The sequence below is a fragment of the Scyliorhinus canicula genome, chromosome 13 (genome assembly GCF_902713615.1).
Source record: "Scyliorhinus canicula chromosome 13, sScyCan1.1, whole genome shotgun sequence".
NCBI lineage: Eukaryota > Metazoa > Chordata > Chondrichthyes > Carcharhiniformes > Scyliorhinidae > Scyliorhinus > Scyliorhinus canicula.
The window spans coordinates 48,739,207-48,751,893 of record NC_052158.1 but is presented as its reverse complement, the minus strand read 5'-3'; positions in this window follow the sequence as shown (position 1 = coordinate 48,751,893).

Here is a 12,687-nt window from a genome sequence, read left to right as displayed (position 1 = left end):
CCATTTATCTTTCTGAAAAAGGTTCTGAAATACAAACAGAAACTTGGGCAGCACTGCGATTTTCTACGTCTGGACACGCCCTGCCAAAGGCAAGGTTAACACATCTCACATCTTGAAGTCCACCTTCATACCCTCCACCAATCGTACCAAGTTCAACGTATGCAGCTGGGCCCAACTCCACACCACCAGCATCCTGTCATAGCGGAAACGCTCCCCCACCACCCGGAACGGCAACTCCACCAACCTCCTCTCCTGCCTACTGGCATTTATCGGGGACACCTCGTTTTTCCCATGTTCAATTTATATCCTGAGAAACAGCCAAAACTCCCCAATGATTCTACCAAAACTCCCCACCGGATAGGAAATGCACAACAGGAGATCGTCCGCACACAAGGAGACCCTGGGCATGATTCTCCGTCGGCAGACAACGGATTAGAGAAATGTGGTTCGGCAGAGAAATGATTTTGACGCCAAAATCGTGGTGGGCACCGGTTGAACGCCAAATTGCGATTCTCCGGTGCCTTGACAGCGGCATCAAAGCATTCCATTTCCCGCTGTCAGATGGGAATGGCCGCGGTGCTGCTGAGCTTGCCCCAGTCACTGAGGAGCGTCACCGAGGATGTCTACATGAAGGTAGGGACCAAGGGGCACTGCCAGGGCTGGCAGAGCCAGATGATGCAGAGGCAGCCGGGGTTCAATCCATCTGCCCCTCCATGCCAAGGTGAACCCCAGGGGCCTATGGGCATCGACTGGGAGGAGGTGGCGCTGAGTGCCAACCCCGACGTGTCCCATGGGGTGGTGGCGGTGGCCACCAGCTCCCCCGAGTTCCACCCCCCTGATAAAGCCGCGTCTCGGGGTCAGCACACGGGACAGGGCGGCACAGCTGTGCATTCGCCGTGGGGGTGAAGCGGGGCCCTCCGGCCCCAGAGCACCCAGAGGAAACTCGCCAGGGGCATCGAAGCCCACGGGGTGAGGTAAGCAGCTGGCAGCCTCCACCTCAGATGTGCATCCTGGGGAATCACCAAGACTCGTGGAAGAGCTAGGAGGGCCAGGCACATTGAGAATAGCTGTGGGCGCTGGGGGAGGGTGGACGGGGTAGAGAGCAGCTGAGCAGTGGGGGGGGGGGGGTGTGAGGGTTGGGGGTGGCTGCACCATCAGGAGAGTGGGGACCTGTATTGAACAATAAACATCCTTGTGCACAACCAGAAGGAATCCTCTTGTCACTTTCTTCCGAAAAGCATTGCCCCGTGCAGGTGATGGGTGTGAGCAAGAACTCAGCAAACAGGCAGGGGTCAGATTATGGCATAGATTGAGGAACACCAGGGCCCAGATCCCTGCGGGTTAGCATCACTCCCTGCCCTCGACAGTGACGCGCGGACAGTGCCAACACAGTCCCAGCACCCTGGAGCGATGTGGCACACACCCTGGGAGGGTGGGTGGGTAAAGAAGTGACGATGGACCAGGCCACGTGCTATTTAAATCGGGTGATATTGAGGGTCTTCCTGGCCCTCAGGACTTGCTGGACCCACACCGTTGCCGCCATTTCTCCAACCTCTGGCTGGGCCTCAGGTTCCTCCCCGGCTTCGTCCTCCAGTCCCTGCTGGTACTGCAGCCTCCGCATTATCCTTGTCCCCGACCCCCTCCTCATTCGCGTTGTCCACATGTTCCTCGTCACCAACCTGCAACTCATCACCCTGTTGCTGTGCCAGGTTGTGGAGGACACAGCAGACCACAACAAAGCGGGCAACCCTCCGGGCTGTGGACTGGAGTGCACCACCGGAGTGGTCGTGGCATCAGAACCGCATCTTGTTCGAAGCACCGCTCAATGACAACCCAGGTGGCTGCACGGGCCTCACTGTAGCAGGTCTCCGCTTCGGTCTCCGGCCTCTGTACTAACGTCATTACCCATGTTCCCAGTGATATCCCTTATTCCCCCAAGAGCCAACCGCCCATCCTGGGGTGCCCTTCGAAGAGGGCAGGGATGCATGACTGACCCAGAATGTAGCTGTTGTGCACACACCCCGGGGAGTGGACACACGTGCATTCTCTTCCTCTGGTGCTCACAGATGAGCTGCATGTTGAGGTTAACATAGTGCCCTCCAGATGTCCCAGTGAGCGCAGGGCAACAGGCGTGGCATCTGTAACCCCCGAGCCCTGAGGCATCCCGGTGATGGCGGAGAAACCTGCTTCCTGGCATCCTGTTGGGCATGGTCCATGTCAAAGTCAATGTAGTCTTCGCCCGGGCATACAGGGCCTTTGTGACCTACGGACGCACCTGTGGGCTGTCGCCTGTAAGATACCACACAGATACCCGCTCGATCCCTGGAATGATCCCTTGGCGTAAATGTTCAGGGCTTGTTTAGTGACCTTGACGGCCACCGGGAGTGGGTATCCTCCTCCTCCATGTGATCCCAAGTCTGTGAGGACATGGCACAGGTATCCCACCATTTCCTTGTTGAGACGTTGCCTCCTGCGGCACATGCTGTCCGTCATTTGTTCAAACAACCAGCAACGCCTGTATACCCTGGGCCATACTCCCTCTCTGAGTCTTTCCCTAGCTTGATGGGTGGCCGGGTTCTCAGGGTGTAGGGCAGGCTCAGGCACATGGGCCGCTGCCTCGAGCATGGCAGATGCTGCTGCTGCCGTCTTCTCCAGCATCTGGCCACATCGCATAGCACCATCATCAATAGAGCAACCTCTACATCCAAAATCACTGCCATTGTGTTCAATATCTGTACGGCATCGAGAGAGGATGTTAGACTGACCCCCTTCCCCACCATGAAAATCAACCCATGTGCTCCAGGCCGCAGCGTGCCCCCACTATTGGGCCCCAGACTTTCTACCCCGACACTCGCTCACAACATGACCCAAACCGGGCACTGGGACCCTCATCGTGGCATTCACCCACTCTCTGGCCATGGACATGTCCCTCGGAGCTCTGTCCCATCCTCGGTGTGTTTGGATGTTGGCTGATGTGTGTGTGGTGTTGCCTCCCGCAGTGTTCAGGCACACTGTCCAGGCATTGCTGTCTGATTGGGATGCTCAGCAATGACTCCCACATGTTACATGGCCCGCCCACCCACGGGAATAACTTGGGTTGTGTGAAGTGTTCACTGAACCACAATTGCCAATTCCTAGGAGGCTATAGCCTTCAAACACACAGCCATAAGCCGTAGCATTCGTTAGGGGGTTATGGGTGATCCGGGGGCAGACAGGCAGGGACGAGGATTGTGATGAGACCATCAATTCAGCGACACGTGGTTAGAAGTGAACAGTGGTTTTAATCGTCTTACAACAGAGCCTGCCTGTGACAAGATGAACTCCAGATGAACTGGCAGGCAGGCTCTCAGCATCAACCTTTATACTTCCGGTTAGGGGGAGGAGCCTTGTGTGGAGCTATGGGTGGAGCCCAGTACAAATTCCCGCACACTCCCAGTGCATCTCCCCCAGTGGCAGATCAGCACACTGTTCGTGTGCCGAGCTTACAGAGACACAGTACAAGATGTGTAATTGTGTAGAGTGTGAATTACGCTACTGTGATTCACCACATGCACCCCCTGTAATAAAATCAAGTCCGGCGGGAGTGGTGGCTTACAGATTGAGTCTGTCCGGTGGCTGAGTTGTCCGCTGTGATCGGTGGAGCACCTAGGTTGCCGCCACTTCTGGTGGTGGATGAGCATCGTCGGTTGGGGTACGATGGCGGATTCTGGGGGCGATTCTGCCCGAGCTTCGTACCAGTCTGGTTTGACTGAGGACTGGGGGCCAGCTGGCGCGGGCATGCGAAGAAGATGTAGCGAACTGGTAGGTGTGGGGGTGTGGGAGGCGAGTTGGGAGGGATGTAGTGTGAGGGGTAACTCGGCGGTGGTAGTGGGGGGGGGGGGGGTTGGATCCTGCAGGTGCAAGGTCCCGGAGGGATAGAGTGTCCTGACGGCCGTCAGGGAAATCTACGAAGGCGTACTGGGGGTTCGAATGCAGTAGGAGCACTTTCTCTACGAGTGGGTCAGTTTTGTGCGCCCTGACGTGCTTCCGGAGGAGTACTGGGCCCGGTGTCTTCAACCATGCCGTGCAGGGAAAATGGGGAGCGAACACCGTCTTACTAGCTCTGGGTGTACAAAGCTCTCAGTGCTCCCGGAGTCGAAAAGGCACGGTGTACTGTACCCGTTGATTTGGACCATCGTAATAGAGTTGTGGAGATGCTTTGGGCGCGATTGGTCCAGTGTGACTGCGTTCAGTTGCGTGTAGTTGGTGGCTCGGTCGGTTGCGCTGGGATGAGTGCCCGCTGAGGTCGCAGTCTTCAATCGAGTTTTGAGAGTGTGGAGAGGATGGGGCCCACAATGGCCGCCCCCGTGGATCGCACGTGGCGGGTGGGGGCAGAGTCAGGGCATAGGCCACTGCGTTCCGGGGCCTGTGGGCCTGCGAGTGCGGAGGGCAATCACTTTGTGCCGCTGGAGGTTTAGGGGCTGGAGCCTATCTTGCCAGGCACACTCTGGCATAGTGGCCTTTTCGCCCGCATCTGCTGCAGGTCACGTTGCGGGCCGGGCAGTGCTGCCGCGGGTGCTGGGGCTGGGGCAGCATGGTGGCTGAGTGCCCACGCGGTGCAGGCCTGGGGGAGTCGCTGGTCGGGGGCCCATGACGGGGTCACGCAGTCTGCAGGAAACAAGATGAGGCTACGAAATGAGACCTCCATAGTTGTAGCGAGTTCAACAGTGTCTTCTAAATTTAGGGCACCCTTCTCCAGCAGTCGCTGGCGCACATAATTCGATCTAAGGCCTGCAACAAAGACATCGCGGACAGCAAGTTCTCTATGTTCTGCAGCAGTTACAGCCTAATATTTACAGTCCCGGGATGAGGCATTTAAGTCTCTGAGGAAGTCTTCTAGCGATTCTGTAGGGCGCTGGCGGCGAGTAGTAAAAACGTGGCGCGCGTAGACCTCATTCATAGGCCTCACGTACATTCTATCGAGTAGGGCCAGGTCCTCTGTATATGAGCCGGTACAGTTTAGCTGAGTAGATATACAATGGCTCACCCTCGCAGTAGACTGAGTTTCTGCTCCTCCGTCGTTTCTGTGGTGCTTCCTTCAGCCAGGTAGGCCTTAAAACATTGGAGCCGATGCGAAAAGATTTATTTCGCCTCGGTATCCTGCGGGTCACGTTCCAGTCGATTAGGCTTGAGGGCTGATTCCATGGTCATTCCTTACTGTTTCTTAAGACGATTAAATTGATGAGACCATCAATTCACTCGACATGTGGTTAGAAGTGAACAGTGGTTTTAATCGTCTTACAACAGAGCCTGCCTGTGACAAGATGAACTCCAGATAAACTGGCAGGCAGGTTCTCAGCATCAACCTTTATACTTTCGGTTAGGGAGGAGGAGCCGTGGGTGGAGCCAAGGGTGGAGCCCAGTACAAACTCCCATACACTCCCAGTGCATCTCCACCTAGTGGCAGAGCAGCGCACTGCTCATGAGCCGAGCTTACAGAGACATAGTACAACATGTGTAATACAGTGTGAATTACGCTACTGTGATTCACCACAGGTTGCTCCTGGAAAGGGTGCACACGATCCAGGCATGTTGGCAAGGTGGTGCAGCGAGCGGCTGCCCCCCTCCCGGTTTCCCTCGGCCTCCCCCAGTGCCATACCTACGCTCCAATGGCACCCACTCCTGCGGGTGTTTCTGCACCCCCAGTGGAGGGTCCCCATCCCCCACCAAGCACAGGGACAGCAAGTCCTACACCCCGAGGCTCTTTGCCTGTGAGTAAAGGTTGTTACTCATCACCTCAGCTCCCCACAGAAGCCCTTCCACCAGGTACAAGTTTTTAAATAGGAGTACAAATCAACCCCAGCGTGACCCCTTGCTGGGGAGGCCACTGTATGAGGGGAGGTCGTTGGATATGGGGTGCCTCTCGTTAATTGGATGGAAATAGGGCTAAAATGGTGATAATTGGTTTCTCGCCATGATACGTGGAGATTCTGATTTTCCCTCGGGGAGCAGGCTGGTTACATCACAAACTGTCTGGGGCCTGGCACGGTTTCCATTTTTGGCATCTCCCACTATTCACCAGACTCGTTTTGCTTGAGCGCGAGTGTAATGAGGCCGGACAATCGCGCCCTTAGTCTCAGAAACACAGAATCCCGCCCATTGCTCCATTCTAAAGAGTGCCCGGACATATGTTTCTGGTTTGCAGATGGACAGATCTGTCAATGTGGTCAGAAATAATGAGAGAGTGATTATATAAATGTCGGTGATATTGGGCTTCAGGAAAAGGGGAAGTTCATCCAAAAGCAGGAAAGTATTGGTCAACATCTATACAGACAGAATATATATGCAGCACAAGTGCAGTTCCCTTTCGGAGGGACAGGCTGTCTCTCAGAGTCACAGACTCACTGGAACACGAGCCATGTACACTGCTGTCCCCCTTCTGATTGTTCAGCTAACCAGCAGAGTGAATCAAACTTGGCTGAAGACTACACTCATGGAAATGAGGAGGCAGCATTATGGAAAATGCCTGTTTCCAATGATATCACCACAAAGCAGAGACACTCCCCATGCCTGTAATCATAAAAGCATCAAATACTCCAAGATTAGACACAAAAGAGATCGACACCAGCATTCTGACACTGACTCTGAGACACTCACTGAAGATGCTGAAAGGACTGCTCCTGGTACTGTTTCTCCTGATGCTGACTCACTCCAGTCCCACTGGAGCCTTGTCAGATGTCGCTGTTGCAGGTAAACATTTGCTAATCTCTCCAAATTCTCTGAAAATGAGAATTATAGTTTAATCATAGTTTAATTCAAACCTATTTAATTTTCTTTCAACATCACGGTTTGATTGGTTGAGGGACGATGATTGTGAGGTTGCAAGATTTACTGACTAATCTGGTGTAAACTAGTTCCTCAGGTAAATCCCTGATGGTTTAGTCGCTATCTGAGTGGACACGGGGACGGTGGGTGTTGGGAGCTGATCCAGATCAACAATGAAAACACAAACTGCTGCAGGGGTGATGGGGAGAGGGGTGAGTTGTTTGATGTCAGCAGGAGCATTGATCCAGATGGGAGACCCTGTAATTGGCCTCAGTACCCAGGTATTACATAGAACATGGAACACAGAAAAAAACAGCACAGAACAGGCCCTTCAGCCCACGATGTGGTGCCGAACATTTGTCCTAGATTAATCATAGATTATCATAGAATTTACAGTGCAGAAGGAGGCCACTTGGCCCATCGGGTCCTAACCTGCACATCTTTGGACTATGGGAGGAACCGGAGCACCCGGAGCAAACCCACGCACACATGGGGAGGATGTGCAGACTCCGCACAGACAGTGACCCAAGCCGGAATCGAACCTGGGACCCTGGAGCTGTGAAGAAATTGTGCTATCCACAATGCTACCATGTTGCCCTTAAGAACAAATTAAGCTACACTCCATTCTTCTACCGTAATCCATGTACCTATCCAATAGAACATAGAACAGTACAGCACAGAACAGGCCCTTCGGCCCTCAATGTTGTGCCAAGCCATGATCACCCTACTCAAACCCACATATCCACCCTATACCCATAACCCAACAACCCCCCCCCCTTAACCTTACTTTTTTTAGGACCCTACGGGCAATTTAGCATGGCCAATCCACCTAACCCGCACATCTTTGGACTGTGGGAGGAAACCGGAGCACCCGGAGGAAACCCACGCACACAGGGGGAGGATGTGCAGACTCCACAAAGACAGTGACCCAGACGGGAATCGAACCTGGGACCCTGGAGCTGTGAAGCATTTATTCTAACCACCATGCTACCCTGCTGCCCCAATAGCCGCTTGAAAGTCCCTAATGTTTCCGTCTCAACTACTTCCACAGGCTGTGCATTCCATGCCCCCACTACTCTCGGGGTAAAGAACCTACCTCTGACATCCCCCCTATATCTTCCACCATTCACCTTAAATTTATGTCCCCTTGTAATGGTTTCTTCCACCCGGGGAAAAAGCTGTCTACTCTATCTATTCCCCTGGTCAGCTTATAAAAGTCGCCCCTCATCCTTCTCCGTTCTAATGAGAAAAGGTCGAGCACCCTCAAACATTCCTCATAAGACCTACTCTCCATTCCAGGCAACATCCTATTAAATCTCCTTTGCACCTTTTCCAAAGCATCCACATCTTTTCAAAAATGAGGTGACCAGACTGCACAAAGTACTCCAAATGTGGCCTTGCCAAGGTTTTACACAGCAGCATCATCACCTCACGGCTCTGAAATTCAGTCCCTCTGTTAATGAACACCAGTACACCATAGGCCTTCTTCACCGATCCCCAAACATGAGCAACGTTTCATCACATGGCAGGACAGAAACAAGGGAATAGACAGGGAATAAACAGAAGCAAACAGTATCGCTTCTTTTCCAACCTGCGTCCCTCCCCCTTCCATTCTCTGAACCCCCCTACAATCACTGAGCCCCTTCAAATCCCACACCCCCAGGCACGTCCCCCTTCCACTTCCAATCTCGCTGTCTTCCAATCTCCCTCCTCACATTTCAATCCGCCTCCCCACATTCCAATCTTCCTCCCCACATTCCAATCCCCCTCACCACATTCCAGTCTCCCTCCCCACATTCCAATCTCCCTCCCAACATTCCAATCTCGCACCCCACATTCCAAGCTGCCATCCCACATTCCAAACCCACTTCCCACATTTCAATCTCTCTCCCCACATTCCAATCCCCCTCCCCACATTCCAATCTCCGCCCCCACATTCCAATCTCCCTCCCAACATTCCAATCTTCCTCCCCATATTCCAATCTCCCTCCTTACATTCCAACCCCCTCTCCACATTTCAATCTCCCTCCCCACATTCCAATCTCCCTCTCCACATTCAAATCTCCCTCTCCACATTCAAATCTACCTCCTCACATTCCAATCTCCCTCCCCACATTCCAATCTAACTCCCCACATTCCAATCTCCCTCCCTACATTCCAAAATCCCTCCCACATTACACTCTCCGTCCCCTCATTCCAAACTCCCTCCCCACATTCCAATCTCCGCCCCCACATTCCAATCTCCCTCCTCACATTAAAATCGCCCTCCCCACATTCCAATCTCCCTCCCACATTCCAATGTCTCTCCTCACATTCCAATCCCCCTCCCACATTCCAATCTCCCTCCTGACATTCCAATCTTCCTCCCCACATTCCAATCGCCCACACCACATTCTAATCCCCATCCCCACATTGCAATCCACCTCAACACATTCCAATCTCCCCTCCCCATATTCCAATCTCCCTCCCAACATTCTAGTCCCCCTCCCCACATTCCAATCCCCCTCACCACTTTCCAATCCCCCTCCCAACATTCCAATCTCCCTCCCCACACTCCAATCTCCCTCCCCTCATTCCAATATCCCACCCTGCATTCCAATGTCCCCTCCACACATTCCAATCCCCCTCCCCACATTCCAATCTCCCTCCCAACATTCTAGTCCCCATCCCCACATTCCAATCCCCCTCGCCACTTTCCAATCACCCTCCCAACATTCCAATCTCCCTCCCCACACTCCAATCTCCCTCCGCTCATTCCAATTTCCCTCCCTGCATTCCAATGTCCCCTCCCCACATTCCAATCTCCCTCCCCACATTCCAATCTCCCTCCTCACATTCCAATCCCACTCCCCACATTCCAATCTCACACCCCACATTCCAATCTCACACCCCACATTCCAATCTCACACCCCACATTCCAATCTCCCTCCCCATATTCCAATCTCCTTCCACACATTCAAAACTCGCTCCCCACATTCCAATCTCCCTCCCCACATTCCAATCTCCCTCCCCATATTGCAATCCCCCTCCTCACATTACAAACTCCCTCCCCACATTCGAATCTCCCTCCCGACATTCTAATTTCCCTCCAAACATTCCGATCTGCCTCCCCACATTCCAATCTCCCTCCCCACATTCCAATCTCCAGCGCCACGTTCCGATCTCCCTCCCCACATTCCAACCTCCCGCCCCACATTCCAATCCCCGTCCCCACATTTCAATCTCCCTCCCCACATTCCAATCTCCCTCCCAACATTCCAATCTCCTCCCAACATTCCAATCTGCCTCCCCACATTCAAATATCTCTCCCCACTTTCCAATCTCCCTCCCAACATTCCAATCACCTCCCCACATTACAATCTTCGCCCCGACATTCCAATCTCCCTCCTCACATTCCAATATCCTGCCCTACATTCCAATCTCCCTCCCACATTCCAATCTCTCTCCTCACATTCCAACCACCCTCCCACATTCAAATCGCCCTCCCCACATTCCAATCTCCCTCCCCACATTCCAATCTCCCTCCCCACATTCCAATCTCCCTCCCCACATTCCAATCCCCCTCCGCCTTCTAATCTCCCTCCCACATTCCAATCACACTCTCTTCCAATCTCCCTCCCCACAATCCAATCAACCTCCCACAGGGGCTGGTTTAGCTCACTCAGCTAAATCGCTGGCTTTTAAAGCAGACCATGCAGGCCAGCAGCACGGTTCGATTCCCGTACCAGCCTCCCCGCACAGGCGCCGGATGTGGCGACTAGGGGCTTTTCACAGTAACTTCATTGAAGCCTACTCGTGACAAAAAGCGATTTTCATTTCATTTTCATTTCACATTCCAATCTCCCTCCCCACATTCCAATCTACTTCCTCTCATTCCAATCCCCCTCCCCACATTTCAATCTCCCTCCCCACATTCCAGTCTCCCTCCCCACATTCCAATCTACCTCCCCACATTCCAATCTCCCTGCCTACATTCCAATCTCCCTCCCCACATTCCAATCTCCCTCCCCACATTCCAATCACCCTCCGCCTTCTAATCTCCCTCCCACATTCCAGGCACACTGTCTTCCAATCTCCCTCCCCACAATCCAATCAACCTCCCACATTCCAATCTCTCTGCTCACATTCCAATCCCCCTCCTAGATTCCAATCTCCCTCCTCACATTCCAATCTCCGCTCCCCATGTTCCAACCCCCCTCCCCACATTCCATTCTCCCTCCCCACATTCCAATCTCCCTCCCCACATTCCAATCCCCCTCCCCACATTCCAATCTCCCTCCCCACATTCTAAACTCACTCCCCATATTCCAATCCACCTCCCCACATACCAATCCCCCTCCCCACATTCCAATCTTCCTCCCCACATTCCAATCTCCGCCCCCACATTCCAATCTCCCTCCCCACATTCTAAACTCACTCCCCATATTCCAATCCACCTCCCCACATACCAATCCCCCTCCCCACATTCCAATCTTCCTCCCCACATTCCAATCTCCGCCCCCACATTCCAATCTCCTCCCCACATTCTAATCTCCCACCCCACATTCGTGTCCCACTGCCCACATTCCAATCCTACTTCCACTCCCCATATTCCAACCTTCCGCCCCACATTACAAGCTCCCTCCCCACATTCCAATGTCCCTCCCCACATTCCAATCTCCCTCCCCCTTCCAATCTCCCTCCCGCATTCCAATCTTCCCCTCTTCCAATCTCCCTCCTCACATGCCAATCTCCCTCCCCACATTCAAATCTCCCTCCCCACATTCCAATCTCCGTCCCACATTCCAATCTCCCACCCCACATTCCAATGTCCCCTCCCCACATTGCAATCCCCCATCCCACATTCCAATTTCCCTCCCACATTCCAATCTCCCTCCCCACATTCCAATCTACCTCCCCACATTCCAATCTCCCTGCCTTATTTCCAATCTCCCACCCCAAATTACAATCTCCGCCCCCACATTCCAATTTCCCTCCTCACATTCCAATAGCCCTCTCCACATTCCAATCTCCCTCCCACATTCCAATCTCTCTCCTCACATTCCAATCCCCCTCCCACATTCCAATCTCCCTCCCCACATTCCAATCTCCCTCCTCACATTCCAATCACCCTCCCCACATTCCAATCTCTATCCCCACATTCCAATCTCCCACCCCACATTCAAATCCACCTCCCACATTCCAATCTCCCTCCCCACATTCCCATCTCCCTCCCCATATTCCAATATCCCTCTTTTCAAATCTCCCTCCCCACATTCCAATCTCCTCCCCACATTCTAATCTCCCAGCCCACATTCGAGTCTCACTGCCAAAAGTCCAATCCCACTCCCACTCCCCACATTCCAACCTCCCGCCCCACATTACAATCTCCCTCCCCACATTCCAATCTCCCTCCCCACATTCCAATCTCCCTCCCCATTCCAATCTTCATCTCCTACAATCTCCCTCCCCACATTACAATCTCCCTCCCCACATTCCAATCCCCCTCCCACATTCCAATCTCTCTCCCCACATTCCAATCTCCCTCTCCACATTCAAATCTCTCTCCTCACATTCCAATCCCCCTCCGAGATTCCAATCTCCCTCCTCACATTCCAATCTCCCCTCCCCACGTTCCAAACCCCCTCCCCCATTCCAATCTCCCTCCCCACATTCCAACCTCACTCCCCACATTCCAATCTGCCTCTCCGCATTCCAATCTCCCTCCCCACATTCCAATATCCCTCCCCACATTCCAAACTCCCCTCCCCACATTCCAATTTCCCTCCCACATTCCAATCTTCCTCCCCACATTCCAATCTCTCTCCTCACATTCCAATCCGCCTCCCACATTGCAATCTCCCTCCCCACATTCCAATCTCCCTGCTCACATTCCAATCCCCC